Here is an 18,850-nt window from a genome sequence, read left to right on the forward strand (position 1 = left end):
CTGGGACTGTCTTGTGAAAGGCCCCCCCACGTGCGGACTGCCTGCTCTGGAGGTGACCTGGGCACTGCAAATTGGACACTGACCCGCTGCCTCTCCTTACCTGCTGTAATTCGCTGCAGCTGGCCCATCAGACTCCTGGTGCTGCTCCTCTACTTATTCCCTGAGATATATCGCCGGGGGCCCCCTACCCCAGGTGTGTCCGGGACGAGCTTCAATTGCTGTGCAGCCTCCTGATCCGGCCCAATCTGGACCTACTTGTTCTTTGGGGTCCGCGACGGAGTTGCGTCCTTGTTTCGGGGAGAGGGGAGCCAGCTGAGCTCGGCTGCCGCTGTCGGGTAGCGACCTGAGGGGTCGGGACCTCAGTGGTTGGGGGATACCTCGCAGCTGCAAACATGATCTCGGCCGTCATTGCTGGACGGCGCGGGGTCTCCATTGACACTGTCCAACCACTTGGAACTGCCTGCAACCCGGTGCTTGGAGTCCGAGATCCACCCTCGGACACCTCCAGCGATTGCACCAGACCCCTGCGCTGGATTGGGCCTTACCCGGCTGCGTTGTGAAATAGCGGTCCAGTTCTCTGGGACCCCCTCGCCACTAGCTCACTGCGGTCTATCTTGAGACAAGGAGGTGGTACCATCATTTTACTCTGGGGCCTATGGAATGGAGTAGGGCTTCTGAATCCCCACCCCTCCACCCACACACACCTTCCCTGGTGAAGCCCGTACTGCATGTACCGATGAAAGCCGTCAATCCGAGCAGCGCTGCCTCCTTGGCCTTACCCCACCAGCCGCCTCTCCGCCCTCCATCCCCGCAGCCCCGCAGTCCCGGCAGAGCCCCGCGTCCTACCTGCTTGACATGGAGTCGATGAGGCGCACGTAGAAGTCCTGCTCCGTGCGGATGCCTACAAAGGAAACACACAGCGCTTAGAAGAAGGGCCTCAAAGGAGGCGCAGAGGGGGCTTGATGGTGGGCCTGGTCCGGGCAGAGTAGCTGCTGTGTAAAGCTCGGAGCCGCGCACGTGAGCTTCTACCGTAGACAGCTCACGTCGCGCGGCTCTTAAGTTTCGTTTTCCAAAGAGAGGTTTCGTTTTCAAAAGCGCATGGCAGAGTAGCGCTCGCACACATGCGCGCTCACGAGGTCAAATCCGAGATCCAAGACAGAAAGCGCGTGCACCTCCCAGTCCCAGCGCGTGCACCTCCCCCATTTACACAGTATACTAAAGTATACACGAGGTCCGTTCGCTACGCTCGACCTAAAAAGGTATTTACTTCACCCCACTCGATTGTTCACATTTGTTAAACCTCCTTTGTTCAAAATGGCTGGGGTCATAAAACTGTAGCAATAAATCCCCTCCTGTACCTCCGATGCCCACGAGGCTCCTCAACTTAACTCCTCCACACAAGATCACCAAAAAGTAGAGATAAGACTCCCTTCCAGCAAGCTAGGAACTGGGCTTGCTCAAATAGAAAGTGAAACTACCCTTCCCTGTTCTCGATGCAACAACAACAAACAGAGGACTACTGTCTCTACCTCCCCTATTTGGCTGCCATTTTAGACTGGTACCTCTGTGTGGCGGCCATCATGGACTAGTCATTCTCACTATCTGACCTTACCCTAAGAACTGGACTTGTCTAGACTAATCTCAACTACCGCGCACTTTACATAGCTCTGTATCTACACCTTCTTGTGATAGAGTGTCTGCCTTTTATTGCAGTGTTATACTTCTACTTGTACTTTGGATATTTTTTGTAACCTGCACCCAATTCACTCTTTGCACCGATCGATACCTCATATATTTCTGGCTGCTCTCTAGTGTCACTTTTGACTCATTAACATTTTGTTGGCATCTGTATTTTGTTCAAGTATTTCATCAGTATTATACTTCTATTTGTTTACTGTACATTTGTGTAAGCTGCACCCATTTCACTTTTTATTCCTGTAATGCACTTATTGCTACCTCATATATTTTTGTACATCTTTGTAAACCGCACCCATTTCACTTTTTTATTCCTGTATTGCACCGATTGCTACCTAATATATTTTGATCACTCACTAGTGTCACTTTTGACCCATGTAACTTATTGTTTGCATTTATCTTTGCTCTTGTATATCTCTACTGTTCACCCTCCCACACCCACCTATACCGCCATCCCAACATGGATCCCATCGGCAAGCACACATATAAAATCAACTACCCACCCGCACTCACCAAAAAAGCCGCTAAACGCTTTAAACACAACTTCTTGAGGTCCCACCTTGAAACCCCCTTTGCCGACACCTACTTCTCACCGGTCAATGGATCCCTGAACACCGATATCATCTTCCACACCACACGCAGGGCTCAATGGAGAAAAGCATTCCTCACCTTACTCACCGTCTCCACCACCAGGAAATCCGCTCATGGCCTAACACTCTCCATCACACCATCCCAACTCTTCCCAGGCAGAACCACCATTACTATCAACAATAACGGGATTGTCTTAATTCAATCCACAGACAGGAACCTGGAACTACTCGACAACCTGTTCCCCACTTTCAAAGAGCACCTTTCCAATCCTCGGACCTCCACTCATATCACCTCCAGTACTATCACCCCTGACTTCACAGCCCCCACCCACAACCCTTCTATCCTAGTTCAGCACCAGAACGACACACACCTCACCTCTACCCCCAGCACCCTAGTCAATCACCCACCTGCTGTAACCACCCCACACTCCTCAATCACAGACACAGATCTCTCTCCCTCATACACCAGCCGCCCCCCCACTCCCCCTCCAACGCATGGACCTCCACACATACCACTCCCATTCCTTCCACCCCTGACACCACAGCCTACCTAGTTCAGCACCAGAGCGACACGCACAACGACAAATCCCACCCTTTATCCCCCCCATTTTCAGTCCCCACTACCACCCTCTAACTAATCACGCAGAGCACACCACATCTATTAATCTAACTCCCCCTCCCCACAACAGGACCATCTTCAATCCCATTTCCCCTCCCACTCTCAGCCCCCACTACCTTACCTGCTCCCCCATCACCACTAACATACACTCAACCTCCACCCGGCTCTCTCCACTTGCCACCAATGCCCTCACCTACACCACCAACCTCCTCCCTACTTCATCCACACCCATCCCTCCCAAACCCTCTCTCCTCCCTAACACCAACCCGTACACCGACGCCACGGAGCCCTGCACGAACACCAACCCACCCACCCACCCACACGCCAATTCCCAGGTCAGTCACTCACCCCTGATTTCCATCCCCAACACCAACACCTATCCCACGCTGGACAAGATTATGGTCACCCTCCTCCAGCTCAAAGAAGACATTCACACCATCAAAGAACTACTCTCCACACGCCCCAGACACCCCTCACTCACCACCACCCCCCATCCCAACACGTCCCCCACCCTTCCGGATGACTCTCCCACTCTACACCCCCCACAATGGACCGCGATCCCTGTCCACAATCGCAACAACCGCCCTCGTCGCCCATGCAACGTCCCGGATGACTCTCCCACTCTACACCCCCCACACTGGACCGCGATCCCTGTCCACAATCGCAACAACCGCCCTCGTCGCCCATGCAACCCTCTTTCAGACCTTGACACACTCACCCTCCTCCGCTCCTACGACCCAGCTCCCCTAAACGACACAACGACCACACACCATTCCCACAATATACGCAAATCCCCGTAGACCCCCCACACTAAACAACAGAATCTCCATCCCTAATAACCTTAGAAAAGTCCCCCTCTCTCTAGAACCCTCTACCTCCTTCGACACACCCCGTCTCAAATGCACTCTCCTCAACTGCAGATCGGCCTCTAGACACTCCTCCGCCATCGCTGACCTCATCTTAACATTGGACCTTGACCTAATCATCATGACTGAAACCTGGCTAACCGAATCTTCTACACCTATAATGGACATTTTGGTTCCCCCCAATTACCACATTATCAGACTTGACAGGTCTGGCAAAATTGGTGGTGGAATCGCATGCATATACAGGAACAACCTTTCTGTTCTGAAAGTCACCGCCCCTTCCCTACCTTCCCCAACTTCCTGTGAATACATCTGCCTCAATATTACTAGTGAAGGCAAACCGATATGCTCTCTTCACGGCATTTACCACCCACCCTTGGACAACCTCACCTTCGCCCAACAAATCATGGATATGATCTCAACCAATTCCGGACGACAGCTCACCCAAATATACCTTGGTGACTTCAACCCCCACTGGAACGATCACAATGACGCGGTGGTAAATAGTCTTAAAAATTTCCTCAACGCCCTTGACCTCACCCAAATATGCAACATCCCGACCCACGAGAAAGGCTCTATCCTCGACCTTATCATCTCCAAAGAGGTCTCTATCCAACTCGAGTCTATCCAACCCTGTGACTGGTCAGATCATCATATTGTCACATTCTTCATCAATGAAACAGTCAAATTCAACCCGGTTCAATCCTCCAAGCCTAAAGTCTGGAAAAGAGATCTGAAAAAACTCAACCCAAACTCCTTACCCCCCAACAGCTGCAACCTCCTACTTCCTCCTACCGGCGCTACTGACGTTCAATCCCTGACTGACCACTATCTCAACGCCATGACCTCAATAATCAATGAGGCTGCACCCATGCAGCTAAAAAGAGTCGCCGCTAAAATCTCCAATCCGTGGTACGACGGGAGTCTCAATGAGGATAGACGAGCCATGCGAATGGCAGAGCACACCTGTAGATCAGCTCCCTCTGCATTGCACCTAAAAACCCTGAAGAAAAAGAGAAACGCCTACTTCAGGAAAATAAAACGTTCAAAATCAGACTTCTTCAGCCTCCAGCTCGACCAAGCAAAAAACCGTCCGAGAAAACTGTTTGAGCTAATCAGAACACAATCCAAGGAACAACCCCAACCACTCATCACTATGCGCGAAGCACCTTCCTGTGAAGACTTCGCCGCTTTCTTTATCCAAAAAACTGACAACATAAAGAGCGATCTCCTCATTGACGCAAGCCTTTACTCCAAACCCCACTGCATAGCACTCACTGAGCCAAAAAACAATGCTACATGGTCATCCTTTGGCACCTACTCTGAAAAAGAAATTGGCAAACTGCTCAGCACCCTGAAACCATCCAATCACCTCACGGACCCCCTCCCTTGCTCCTTCCACTCTGGACTAAAATTATCAACAGCTCACTTCAACAAGGAACCATCCCTGACTCCCTCAAAGTTGGACAAGTCACGCCTTTACTAAAGAAACCTACAGCCGACCCCTCTGATCTAAACAATTACCGGCCCATTACCAATATTCCCACTCTCGCCAAACTGTTGGAAAAATGCGCACAACTACAATTGACTAAACACATTGATCAATTTGATCTCCTCAACACTCATCAATCAGGCTTCCGAGCAGGACACAGTACAGAAACTGCTATGACTCACATAATTGACGACACCCTTCAAATCCTAGATCAAAACGATACCTGCCTCCTCATCCTTCTTGATCTCTCTTCAGCATTCGACACCGTTAAACATGAGAATTTACTCGAACTATTAAACACAAGAATGGGTCTATCTGGGACTGTACTCAAGTGGTTCACTTCCTTTCTACACAACAGGTCGCAGAAATTCAAGAGCAACAACTTGATGTCGTCGCCAATACCTGTATCGTTAGGCGTCCCCCAAGGATCCTCCCTATCCCCAACTTTGTTCAACCTAGTTATGGAACCTCTCACCACCTTGCTACAAGCATCCAATGTACACTTTCACATGTACGCCGATGACACCCAACTATATCTCAAATTACAATCCCCCAAAGACATTTTGCTCCTGAACACAACGATCAGAAGCACCCAATCCTGGCTTGCCGATAATCATCTCAAACTCAATGCTCTGAAAACAGAGTTCCTTTTTGTGAGACTTGGCCCTTTCCCCAAAATTTTTCGCCTTTTATTTCCCTTTTAAATCAGAATGCCCTCATGGTAACAACAATGTATAGGCCTTGTGTGGTGGAGAATGCCCTGTGTAGTTTAAAACTAGTGTTAAAATGCAGGTGACTTATACCCCTAACATGGCTGCCACTGACCACTGCTGCTGCAGCGTGGTTTAGTGGGCGCATTCTAGTGGCCAGGGCCTGGCTGGAACCCTCCATACAATGTATCAACTTAGCCTGCCAGCCTGTCCACAGGTAGAATGGTGGAAACTCCTGGAAGCCTCAGGAACCTTCTGGAAGAGGTGAGGTTACACCAACTGCCACCACCAACTGTCAACTGGCAGTATATAAGGAAAGGGAGGGAAACTTTCCTGTCAGAGAAACTGAGGGGAAGACCTAGGGAAGAACCTACGAAGGAGGATAGGCAGTGAGGGTCAGGACAGGGACTTATGATACTGGAAGAGACAGGGCCTAGGTGTTGCCTTTCAAGTGTTGAGGTATCCTGTAACCCCCCCCCCCCCCCACTGACCTAACCCCGCGGCAGGGAACCCCCAGGGACCACTTGAAGGGATTGGCTGAGAAGAACTTGGAACACCAGCCACCAATTTATTCCCCCCTTCAAGGAACCAAGAAACTAAGCCTCTATTTACAAGGGCACAAGGAACCTAAAGCGCTAAGAAGAAATTAAATCATCACAGGACATTTGAAGAAGCAATCAGGTATTGGCGGGGTTCTGACCCTGCGTTTCCTGATGTCACCTGGGGTCTCCTTTGCTAACCTGCTACTGGGGTGTCACCTGTCCTGTATATCTAGCGCTGCCCTTGCTGACCCTATGAAGAGCGCTGAAGTAATGAAGGGGGTTGCGGCCTTCTGAAGCGCTATATTCTGTGATGCCCTTCAGCAGCGCTACCTGGAATGAACTGTCTGCCGAGCGCTACCTCTGCTGTGAATTGCCTGCTATATCGTAGCGCTGTGTCACCAAGAACTACTGTGGCGCTAGAAGTTACTGCCTTGTGAAGTGCTGTACCTGCGGGGTGCTATTATCTAAACCTGATTGCCTGCTGAGGCGCTGTCCCCAGCATTGCCTGTGGCCAAGCGCTGTCAAGTGAGGGGGAGGAGTGCTGTCTGAGTGCCCCGCCGCCGCCGTGGAGCGGACCCGGTCGCGTGCAGTGGCTGCAGCGGTCCCCGGAGTCTTGGGGAGGCCGCTCCGATTGCCTGGGAACCTCCTGCCTGTTTGGAAATCTGTTGCGGCGGCCCCCGGTGTGAGGAGAGGGCCGCCGGAGTACACGTCAGGCCGCGCTGGGCATGTCAGGGCTTGAAGCCTGCATCCCCAATCACATGACGGGGGCTTGCTTTGGTTGCAGCCCCCGCCGCGCACTCATTGGCCCGTGGGAGGCGAGCCCCGCAAGCCGCGCTGCTACAGGCGGCTACGGGCGCACCTCCTCTATTCTGCCGCCTGATTGGTCCTGGGCCCGGGGAAGCCTTGGGAGGCCCGGGACCAGGAGAAGAGCGCCGGAGCGGCGCAGGCCTCCCCTGTCTAGCCCCCTGCACATCGGAGGGGCGGGAAGGAGTACGAGCCTCCTCCAGGACAGCAGAAATCTCCGCAAGGGCCCTGAAAGGGGCCGAAGATAAAAGGTAATCCCCCAGGGGAGGAGGGCAGAAGGCCAGGTATGGCCCCGAGTTCGCCCCTCCCCGGGGGAAGATGTCACTGAGCCTCGTTGGCCCCCATTGTGCCCCGAGTGACTGTGGGGCCCCTCAAAGTGCATTTAAGCGGCCCTGGGCCGAACACGGGGAAATGCTGGGTTGCCTGATAAGGCTTGTCAATTCAGCCTATCGTGCTGTTCCCCTACACCAGAGAGTTGTTAGCCCGGCCCCATAAGTTGTTTTAAATGAATTGCCAAATGAAATGCCCGCTCTTGTTAATTGCAGAGCCTTAACCCCTTCCACGCTCATGACGAGCTGGGCTCGTCATGAAGTAGCCTCCTCGCACGCTCATGACGAGCCCAGCTCGTCATGATGGGTGGGATTTCCGATTTCTCAGCACAGCAGGGGAATATGCTGAGCATCCATGGGGTTAATTAAAAGCTTGCATGAAAGGGTTTTTATGCAACATTTTGACGCCAGGTTGTAATGCAAGGTTTTAATTCCCTGTTTTCAATTAAAGTGCTTTATTCCATGCACAGCGGAATGCTCATTTAGAGTGCTTCATAAAATGCATAATTAAATGCTTATAGGAGCCTAGTGAGATACTTGGGGGGCTGAGTACTGGAATGAGGGTAATCTCCCAATAAAAAGCTGATTCCTAAACAAGGTACTGGTTATTGTTACCTAAAGGAAATGGGTACCCTTGCCTAGTGAATTGGGGCCCGAGCTCTAATTAGATGTTTTGCCTTTATAAGAGGTACTACCCTGATGGAATGCTTGGTTGATTGTAGATGTTACTCCGGTTCCTTCCCTGTAATGTGTACTCCTGATTAGGGGGATGTTACCTATGCTTGGGGAATAGTTTTGAAGTGATTATTCCTGCTTGAAGCCAGGATTACTCTGAATTATAGAAGTTTTATTACACCCCCGCCCCAGTGTACTAACCTCTACTTATTTACAGGGTTACTCTTGGATGCTGAAAGGGTTATGCCTGCTTAATGTAGGTATTAGAATGTTGATTCTGACCTGGGAGGTGGAAACGCCAACAGCCGCATAATGAACTGTGTCTGCTGACTAATGAAACATTTATTAATATTGGTTGAAAGGTGGAGCACATGCCCACAGTTATGGAGTGAGGTGCTCCTTGCTTTAAAGAAATGTTTTATTTTACTAAAAGGTTTTATATGCATAAGCCAAGTCCACTAAACTCAGGCTGGTTTGCTAAAATGCTTAATGTTGTGCAAGGGATGTTTACTCATAATGAAATGTGTGATCCACACTTAATGCCCTGTTTATTCCTGCACAAGGAGATGTTACTGTTTTGGAACTGTGTAGCCCTGATCTAGGGAATGTCTACTCCTACTGGGAGAGATGCATAAATTGGTCATTCCTAGTTAAGGGGAGGAAAATACTTGCACTAGGAGATGTTTATTCTAATGACATGTTTTCTCCTATACTGTGCTATATTTACTGAAACTTACAGCTATTTATTCACCTATTTATGGTTAGTGAAACATGGATGAAATACCCGCAGGAACAAATGCCATGTTATTTGGTTGTCTCCTTAATGCATTTTTACAGGTGCTGTCATGAAGCAAGGCGAAGGATAGGCCTGTGGTTTTCTGAAAATGTATTTATCTAATATCTGATATTTATTGAATATTTACTATTTACCTAACTAATATTTATTGATTATTTAATATCTATTCATCCGTTATTGATTGCAAGTTTTGAGACACATGTATTCTAAATGAATTTATGATTTCCCTGATCCTGCTCTATCTATCTATTTATCTTAATACAAATGACTTGTTTTTATACAAGCTCTGGAGTGGAGTCATTTATTGCGTGCCCAGGTTTCTGTCTCAGTGTGAGTGTGTGCTGCATGATCGCTTAACACAGGTGCTTTCGGATGCCTACCCGCTCGTGCCATGCTACCCAAGGGGACTGGTGACCCCAGTTCCAACATATTGGTGTCGAGCGGTGGGATCCAGGACCTGTGACCATGCAGCACCCTCCATTGGGACAGGGTGCACAGCAATTAGGCTGCACAATTACTGTGTGTGCAAGCCTAAGTAATTGACCCCTCCACTGTCTAGCCTGTGAGTGTATCAGGGCCTGTTTGACCTAAACTGTCACCCACATCCTAGAACCTTTTCCTGAATTATCTGAGTCCCCACCTGGCGTACTGGAGTGTTGTCAGGGGATGGGGGTGCCTGTTGGGCGGAGGGAAGAAGGAACTCCGTACCACTTTTGGGGCATGGGTAGGACCCACCCAGAGGGGAGAGGGGATGGGGACAGGAGGGGCAGGTCACACCCAGGGAGGCGGCCACACCAGAGAACCCTGAGAGGGGGTGTGCGTCGTCAGAGAGGTGAGAGCATGAGAGGGAGAATGTGAGCCTTGCAAAGGGATCAAAGGGAGCTGGCACACAGGCTTCAGCTAGAAGGGTTAGAGCTGAAGGCCTGGGAATTATGTGCACCAGGTACTTCCATGGTGGCAGCGTACCCGAGGTTCGGGGTTTGGACCAGTCACGGGGTGTAGAACCTGGACTGGGGTTTCAGGTGCAGGGATTGCCTGACCTGGAGGGTGGGGTACCGGTAACTATGGACCCTACCGGTGTGACTTCCAGGGGTACCTGTCCGGGGAGGAGGGTGCGGAACCCTGGAAGGGGGTGTAGAGGGAGGAAGGACTCTCCTCTGGCACCGGGCCAGCCACAGGGCGCAGATCCTGGGTTGGGTGGCCAGGTTCAGGGGTTGCCTGACCTGGCGGGAGGAACCTCTGTATTCAGAGTCCCCCCAGTTGTTGTGACTCTCAGGGGTACTACTCCAGGTGGGAGGGTGCGGAACCCTGGGAGGGGGTGCAGGGAGAGGGAGGACTCGCCCCTGTCACCAGGTCAACTTAAGGGTTTAGACCCTAGGTTGAGGAGGAGAGTGGAAAGGGTACTACGGGCCTGGGGCTACTGCCCCCCAATCAGAGAGTAAGGGCCAGAGACATCTGGATTGGAGGTCTGTCCTGGCCGCATCCCACTAAGGAACACCAGTGGGGTGGTTGGATTAGCGAGAATGTAATGGTGGTATTGGGCCTGCGTCCACCTTTTTCCGCCCCAAGCAGGGAAGCCCATCAAGGGAATGATCGGTCTACCCTAGCTTTTGGCTGGGGGGAGATGTGTGAGACTTGGCCCTTTCCCCAAAATTTTTCGCCTTTTATTTCCCTTTTAAATCAGAATGCCCTCATGGTAACAACAATGTATAGGCCTTGTGTGGTGGAGAATGCCCTGTGTAGTTTAAAACTAGTGTTAAAATGCAGGTGACTTATACCCCTAACATGGCTGCCACTGACCACTGCTGCTGCAGCGTGGTTTAGTGGGCGCATTCTAGTGGCCAGGGCCTGGCTGGAACCCTCCATACAATGTATCAACTTAGCCTGCCAGCCTGTCCACAGGTAGAATGGTGGAACCTCCTGGAAGCCTCTGGAACCTTCTGGAAGAGGTGAGGTTACACCAACTGCCACCACCAACTGTCAACTGGCAGTATATAAGGAAAGGGAGGGAAACTTTCCTGTCAGAGAAACTGAGGGGAAGACCTGGGGAAGAACCTACGCAGGAGGATAGGCAGTGAGGGTCAGGACAGGGACTTATGATACTGGAAGAGACAGGGCCTAGGTGTTGCCTTTCAAGTGTTGAGGTGTCCTGTAACCCCCCCACTGACCTAACCCCGCGGCAGGGAACCCCCAGGGACCACTTGAAGGGATTAGCTGAGAAGAACTTGGAACACCAGCCACCAATTTATTCCCCCCTTCAAGGAACCAAGAAACTAAGCCTCTATTTACAAGGGCACAAGGAACCTAAAGCGCTAAGAAGAAATTAAATCATCACAGGACTTTTGAAGAAGCAATCAGGTATTGGCGCGGTTCTGACCCTGCGTTTCCTGATGTCACCTGGGGTCTCCTTTGCTAACCTGCTACTGGGGTGTCACCTGTCCTGTATATCTAGCGCTGCCCTTGCTGACCCTATGAAGAGTGCTGAAGTAAAGAAGGGGGTTGCGGCCTTCTGAAGCGCTATATTCTGTGATGCCCTTCAGCAGCGCTACCTGGAATGAACTGTCTGCCGAGCGCTACCTCTGCTGTGAATTGCCTGCTATATCGTAGCGCTGTGTCACCAAGAACTACTGTGGCGCTAGAAGTTGCTGCCTTGTGAAGTGCTGTACCTGTGGGGTGCTATTATCTAAACCTGATTGCCTGCTGAGGCGCTGTCCCCAGCATTACCTGTGGCCAAGCGCTGTCAAGTGAGGGGGAGGAGTGCTGTCTGAGTGCCCCGACGCCGCCGTGGAGCGGACCCGGTCGCGTGCAGTGGCTGCAGCGGTCCCCGGAGTCTTGGGGAGGCCGCTCCGATTGCCTGGGAATCTCCTGCCTGTTTGGAAATCTGTTGCGGCGGCCCCCGGTGTGAGGAGAGGGCTGCCGGAGTACACGTCAGGCCGCGCTGGGCCTGTCAGGGCTTGAAGCCTTCATCCCCAATCACATAACGGGGGCTTGCTTTGGTTGCAGCCCCCACCGCGCACTCATTGGCCCGTGGGAGGCGAGCCCCACAAGCCGCGCTGCTACGGGCGGCTACGGGCGCACCTCCTCTATTCTGCCGCCTGATTGGTCCTGGGCCCGGGGAAGCCTTGGGAGGCCCGGGACGAGGAGAAGAGCGCCGGAGCGGCGCAGGCCTCCCCTGTCTAGCCCCCTGCACATCGGAGGGGTGGGAAGGAGTACGAGCCTTCTCCAGGACAGCAGAAATCTCCGCAAGGGCCCTGAAAGGGGCCGAAGATAAAAGGTAATCCCCCAGGGGAGGAGGGCGGAAGGCCAGGTATGGCCCCGCGTTCGCCCCTCCCCGGGGGAAGATGTCACTGAGCCTCGTTGGCCCCCATTGTGCCCCGAGTGACTGTGGGGCCCCTCAAAGTGCATTTAAGCGGCCCTGGGCCGAACACGGGGAAATGCTGTGTTGCCTGATAAGGCTTGTCAATTCAGCCTATCGTGCTGTTCCCCTACACCAGAGAGTTGTTAGCCCGGCCCCATAAGTTGTTTTAAATGAATTGTCAAATGAAATGCCCGCTCTTGTTAATTGCAGAGCCTTAATTAAAAGCTTGCATGAAAGGGTTTTTATGCAACATTTTGACGCCAAGTTGTAATGCAAGGTTTTAATTCCCTGTTTTCAATTAAAGTGCTTTATTGCATGCACAGAGGAATGCTCATTTAGAGTGCTTCATAAAATGCATAATGAAATGCTTATAGGAGCCTAGTGAGATACTTGGGGGGCTGAGTACTGGAATGAGGGTAATCTCCCAATAAAAAGCTGATTCCTAAACAAGGTACTGGTTATTGTTACCTAAAGGAAATGGGTACCCTTGCCTAGTGAATTGGGGCCCGAGCTCTAATTAGATGTTTTGCCTTTATAAGAGGTACTACCCTGATGGAATGCTTGGTTGATTGTAGATGTTACTCCGGTTCCTTCCCTGTAATGTGTACTCCTGATTAGGGGGATGTTACCTATGCTTGGGGAAGAGTTTTGAAGTGGTTATTCCTGCTTGGAGCCAGGATTACTCTGAACTATAGAAGTTTTATTACACCCCCGCCCCAGTGTACTAACCTCTACTTATTTACAGGGTTACTCTTGGATGCTGAAAGGGTTATGCCTGCTTAATGTAGGTATTAGAATGTTGATTCTGACCTGGGAGGTGGAAATGCCAACAGCCGCATAATGAACTGTGTCTGCTGACTAATGAAACATTTATTCATATTGGTTGAAAGGTGGAGCACATGCCCACAGTTATGGAGTGAGGTGCTCCTTGCTTTAAAGAAATGTTTTTTTTTACTAATAGGTTTTATATGCATAAGCCAAGTCCACTAAACTCGGGCTGGTTTGCTAAAATGCTTAATGTTGTGCAAGGGATGTTTACTTATAATGAAATGTGTGATCCACACTTAATGCCCTGTTTATTCCTGCACAAGGAGATGTTACTGTTTTGGAACTGTGTAACCCTGATCTAGGGAATGTCTACTCCTACTGGGAGAGATGCATAAATTGGTCATTCCTAGTTAAGGGGAGGGATATACTTGCACTAGGAGATGTTTATTCTAATGACATGTTTTCTCCTATACTGTGCTATATTTACTGAAACCTACAGCTATTTATTCACCTATTTATGGTTAGTGAAACATGGATGAAATACCCGCAGGAACAAATGCCATGTTATTTGGTTGTCTCCTTAATGCATTTTTACAGGTGCTGTCATGAAGCAAGGCGAAGGATAGGCCTGTGGTTTTCTGAAAATGTATTTATCTAATATCTGATATTTATTGAATATTTACTATTTACCTAACTAATATTTATTGATTATTTAATATCTATTCATCCGTTATTGATTGCAAGTTTTGAGACACATGTATTCTAAATGAATTTATGATTTCCCTGATCCTGCTCTATCTATCTATTTATCTTAATACAAATGACTTGTTTTTATACAAGCTCTGGAGTGGAGTCATTTATTGCGTGCCCAGGTTTCTGTCTCAGTGTGAGTGTGTGCTGCATGATCGCTTAACACATGTGCTTTCGGATGCCTACCCACTTGTGCCATGCTACCCAAGGGAACTAGTGACCCCAGTTCCAACATATTGGTGTCGAGCGGTGGGATCCAGGACCTGTGACCATGCAGCACCCTCCATTGGGACAGGGTGCACAGCAATTAGGCTGCACAATTACTGTGTGTGCAAGCCTAAGTAATTGACCCCTCCACTGTCTAGCCTGTGAGTGTATCAGGGCCTGTTTGACCTAAACTGTCACCCACATCCTAGAACCTTTTCCTGAATTATCTGAGTCCCCACCTGGCGTACTGGAGTGTTGTCAGGGGATGGGGGTGCCTGTTGGGCGGAGGGAAGAAGGAACTCCGTACCACTTTTGGGGCATGGGTAGGACCCACCCAGAGGGGAGAGGGGATGGGGACAGGAGGGGCAGGTCACACCCAGGGAGGCGGCCACACCAGAGAACCCTGAGAGGGGGTGTGCGTCGTCAGAGAGGTTAGAGCATGAGAGGGAGAATGTGAGCCTTGCAAAGGGATCAAAGGAAGCTGGCGCACAGGCTTCAGCTAGAAGGGTTAGAGCTGAAGGCCTGGGAATTATGTGCACCAGGTACTTCCATGGTGGCAGCGTACCCGAGGTTCGGGGTTTGGACCAGTCACGGGGTGTAGAACCTGGACTGGGGTTTCAGGTGCAGGGATTGCCTGACCTGGAGGGTGGGGTACCGGTAACTATGGACCCTACCGGTGTGACTTCCAGGGGTACCTATCCGGGGAGGAGGGTGCGGAACCCTGGAAGGGGGTGCAGAGGGAGGAAGGACTCTCCTCTGGCACCGGGCCAGCCACAGGGCGCAGATCCTGGGTTGGGTGGCCAGGTTCAGGGGTTGCCTGACCTGGCGGGAGGAACCTCTGCATTCAGAGTCCCCCCAGTTGTTGTGACTCTCAGGGGTACTACTCCAGGTGGGAGGGTGCGGAACCCTGGGAGGGGGTGCAGGGAGAGGGAGGACTCGCCCCTGTCACCAGGTCAACTTAAGGGTTTAGACCCTAGGTTGAGGAGGAGAGTGGAAAGGGTACTACGGGCCTGGGGCTACTGCCCCCCACTCAGAGAGTAAGTGCCAGAGACATCTGGATTGGAGGTCTGTCCTGGCCGCATCCCACTAAGGAACACCAGTGGGTTGGTTGGATTAGCGAGAATGTCATGGTGGTATTGGGCCTGCGTCCACCTTTTTCCGACCCAAGCAGGGAAGCCCATCAAGGGAATGATCGGTCTACCCTGGCTTTTGGCTGGGGGGAGATGTGTGAGACTTGGCCCTTTCCCCAACATTTTTCGCCTTTTATTTCCCTTTTAAATCAGAATGCCCTCATGGTAACAACAATGTATAGGCCTTGTGTGGTGGAGAATGCCCTGTGTAGTTTAAAACTAGTGTTAAAATGCAGGTGACTTATACCCCTAACATGGCTGCCACTGACCACTGCTGCTGCAGCGTGGTTTAGTGGGCGCATTCTAGTGGCCAGGGCCTGGCTGGAACCCTCCATACAATGTATCAACTTAGCCTGCCAGCCTGTCCACAGGTAGAATGGTGGAACCTCCTGGAAGCCTCTGGAACCTTGTGGAAGAGGTGAGGTGACACCAACTGCCACCACCAACTGTCAACTGGCAGTATATAAGGAAAGGGAGGGAAACTTTCCTGTCAGAGAAACTGAGGGGAAGACCTGGGGAAGAACCTACGCAGGAGGATAGGCAGTGAGGGTCAGGACAGGGACTTATGATACTGGAAGAGACAGGGCCTAGGTGTTGCCTTTCAAGTGTTGAGGTATCCTGTAACCCCCCCACTGACCTAACCCCGCGGCAGGGAACCCCCAGGGACCACTTGAAGGGATTGGCTGAGAAGAACTTGGAACACCAGCCACCAATTTATTCCCCCCTTCAAGGAACCAAGAAACTAAGCCTCTATTTACAAGGGCACAAGGAACCTAAAGCGCTAAGAAGAAATTAAATCATCACAGGACTTTTGAAGAAGCAATCAGGTATTGGCGCGGTTCTGACCCTGCGTTTCCTGATGTCACCTGGGGTCTCCTTTGCTAACCTGCTACTGGGGTGTCACCTGTCCTGTATATCTAGCGCTGCCCTTGCTGACCCTATGAAGAGCGCTGAAGTAATGAAGGGGGTTGCGGCCTTCTGAAGCGCTATATTCTGTGATGCCCTTCAGCAGCGCTACCTGGAATGAACTGTCTGCCGAGCGCTACCTCTGCTGTGAATTGCCTGCTATATCGTAGCGCTGTGTCACCAAGAACTACTGTGGCGCTAGAAGTTGCTGCCTTGTGAAGTGCTGTACCTGCGGGGTGCTATTATCTAAACCTGATTGCCTGCTGAGGCGCTGTCCCCAGCATTGCCTGTGGCCAAGCGCTGTCAAGTGAGGGGGAGGAGTGCTGTCTGAGTGCCCCAACGCCGCCATGGAGCGGACCCGGTCGCGTGCAGTGGCTGCAGCGGTCCCCGGAGTCTTGGGGAGGCCGCTCCGATTGCCTGGGAACCTCCTGCCTGTTTGGAAATCTGTTGCGGCGGCCCCCGGTGTGAGGAGAGGGCCGCCGGAGTACACGTCAGGCCGCGCTGGGCCTGTCAGGGCTTGAAGCCTGCATCCCCAATCACATGACGGGGGTTTGCTTTGGTTGCAGCCCCCGCCGCGCACTCATTGGCCCGTGGGAGGCGAGCCCCGGAAGCCGCGCTGCTACGGGCGTCTACGGGCGCACCTCCTCTATTCTGCCGCCTGATTGGTCCTGGGCCCGGGGAAGCCTTGGGAGGCCCGGGACCAGGAGAAGAGCGCCGGAGCGGCGCAGGCCTCCCCTGTCCAGCCCCCTGCACATCGGAGGGGCGGGAAGGAGTACGAGCCTCCTCCAGGACAGCAGAAATCTCCGCAAGGGCCCTGAAAGGGGCCGAAGATAAAAGGTAATCCCCCAGGGGAGGAGGGCGGAAGGCCAGGTATGGCCCCGCGTTCGCCCCTCCCCGGGGGAAGATGTCACTGAGCCTCGTTGGCCCCCATTGTGCCCCGAGTGACTGTGGGGCCCCTCAAAGTGCATTTAAGCGGCCCTGGGCCGAACACGGGGAAATGCTGGGTTGCCTGATAAGGCTTGTCAATTCAGCCTATCGTGCTGTTCCCCTACACCAGAGAGTTGTTAGCCCGGCCCCATAAGTTGTTTTAAATGAATTGTCGAATGAAATGCCCGCTCTTGTTAATTGCAGAGCCTTAATTAAAAGCTTGCATGAAAGGGTTTTTATGCAACATTTTGACGCCAGGTTGTAATGCAAGGTTTTAATTCCCTGTTTTCAATTAAAGTGCTTTATTCCATGCACAGCGGAATGCTCATTTAGAGTGCTTCATAAAATGCATAATGAAATGCTTATGGGAGCCTAGTGAGATACTTGGGGGGCTGAGTACTGGAATGAGGGTAATCTCCCAATAAAAAGCTGATTCCTAAACAAGGTACTGGTTATTGTTACCTAAAGGAAATGGGTACCCTTGCCTAGTGAATTGGGGCCCGAGATCTAATTAGATGTTTTGCCTTTATAAGAGGTACTACCCTGATGGAATGCTTGGTTGATTGTAGATGTTACTCCGGTTCCTTCCCTGTAATGTGTACTCCTGATTAGGGGGATGTTACCTATGCTTGGGGAAGAGTTTTGAAGTGGTTATTCCTGCTTGAAGCCAGGATTACTCTGAACTATAGAAGTTTTATTACACCCCCGCCCCAGTGTACTAACCTCTACTTATTTACAGGGTTACTCTTGGATGCTGAAAGGGTTATGCCTGCTTAATGTAGGTATTAGAATGTTGATTCTGACCTGGGAGGTGGAAACGCCAACAGCCGCATAATGAACTGTGTCTGCTGACTAATGAAACATTTATTCATATTGGTTGAAAGGTGGAGCACATGCCCACAGTTATGGAGTGAGGTGCTCCTTGCTTTAAAGAAATGTTTTCTTTTACTAAAAGGTTTTATATGCATAAGCCAAGTCCACTAAACTCAGGCTGGTTTGCTAAAATGCTTAATGTTGTGCAAGGGATGTTTACTCATAATGAAATGTGTGATCCACACTTAATGCCCTGTTTATTCCTGCACAAGGAGATGTTACTGTTTTGGTACTGTGTAGCCCTGATCTAGGGAATGTCTACTCCTACTGGGAGAGATGCATAAATTGGTCATTCCTAGTTAAGGGGAGGGATATACTTGCACTAGGAGATGTTTATTCTAATGACATGTTTTCTCCTATACTGTGCTATATTTACTGAAACCTACAGCTATTTATTCACCTATTTATGGTTAGTGAAACATGGATGAAATACCCGCAGGAACAAATGCCATGTTATTTGGTTGTCTCCTTAATGCATTTTTACAGGTGCTGTCATGAAGCAAGGCGAAGGATAGGCCTGTGGTTTTCTGAAAATGTATTTATCTAATATCTGATATTTATTGAATATTTACTATTTACCTAACTAATATTTATTGATTATTTAATATCTATTCATCCGTTATTGATTGCAAGTTTTGAGACACATGTATTCTAAATGAATTTATGATTTCCCTGATCCTGCTCTATCTATCTATTTATCTTAATACAAATTACTTGTTTTTATACAAGCTCTGGAGTGGAGTCATTTATTGCGTGCCCAGGTTTCTGTCTCAGTGTGAGTGTGTGCTGCATGATCGCTTAACACATGTGCTT

Source organism: Lissotriton helveticus, chromosome 5_1, assembly GCF_964261635.1.
Source record: "Lissotriton helveticus chromosome 5_1, aLisHel1.1, whole genome shotgun sequence".
Classification (NCBI taxonomy): Eukaryota; Metazoa; Chordata; class Amphibia; order Caudata; family Salamandridae; genus Lissotriton; species Lissotriton helveticus.